This window comes from Schistosoma haematobium, chromosome 5 (genome assembly GCF_000699445.3).
Source record: "Schistosoma haematobium chromosome 5, whole genome shotgun sequence".
Taxonomy (NCBI): Eukaryota; Metazoa; Platyhelminthes; class Trematoda; order Strigeidida; family Schistosomatidae; genus Schistosoma; species Schistosoma haematobium.
In genome coordinates, this window is record NC_067200.1 from 16184066 (window position 1) to 16185357 (window position 1292).

Genomic DNA, 1292 nt, shown 5'->3' on the forward strand with positions numbered 1-1292 from the left:
AAACGTATGGGTTGTAACTGGTGTTGGCCTACACAAATGGTAGACCAAAAGATAAACAATATTTCTAAATTACCAGGAGAATTTGGTTTTAATCAACAGAACGAGCTGATAATTATCTTGGAAAGATAACTGACGAATAAATGGCTGATTGATGAATGATATGCAGTGATACAATACGATCAAGGAATTATTAACTATCTAGTTGGATTTATTAATTTAGTGCAATCACTTGTAGTTATCGAACTATTATCGGTTAGTCAGTCGATTATAGAAAATGTAGGACCTGGCACGAATATGTACGGTCTAAGTTGGCACTATTCCAATTGGAACGTCGTAAGATGAGGCTAAGAAGAGAGCATTATTTAGGTGTCTTCACCAAGGTTCGAACTAATAACTTCAAGTAAATTGAGTGTTGGGTAATTCGTTAATCATAAAAATAATCTAAGCCACTACTTCAGAAATTTATTTCTCTGAGAAAGTGAGTTATACAAAGTCACTGAAATTCAAAAATTTTACTTTTCATTGGGAAATTACAAATATATCATTACTACTATCATTCTCAACTTTGAGTCTTCGTTTCACCAAGGTGAAACGTCCTTTCACCAAATTCATATCCATAAATATGTTGAAATTCATTTGTAACATTTGATGCTGCAGTATTACAGTTTGTAAGGAGTGGGTGTGGTGAGTCTAATGAAATAAAATGAAATTACGTTATTCACCTAGTTGTTCTTCATCGTTTTCAACATACCAAACATGACTTAATAATGAACAACGTCAATTTAAAAGTAGAAAGCATGAAATGATACTAAACTCAAAGCATACAATAAGGTAACATCAAAGCTATTTGATTAAATAGATATTTCATGTAAAGTCAAATAATTGGAGAGTAATATTAATCATCCACTGGAATCTTCGTTAAATTTCATCCCTAGATAACCCTGAATAATCATCACTATATTTACTAATATAATTTTGTATAGAACACTGTGTTTCAAAGGGGGTTAATTTTCAACATAAAATGATTTTCCTTAGGGAACCATTGACATTACAAGGAAGTCAAATAAATCGTTACTACTGATACTAGATGACAGTTATTCTGTATTGGAAATCAAATGAAATGATAAATTTTGACGACTTAAAAATTAACTCAATTACTGAAAGACTCCATACCTATCACTAAATCTTAATTTTCAGATTCGATCCAATGTGAAGCGGTGGTTGTAAACTGCCAAATAGTCTTCAACTACAAAGAGACAATACTCATATGATTTTTAATAGTACTACCGTGG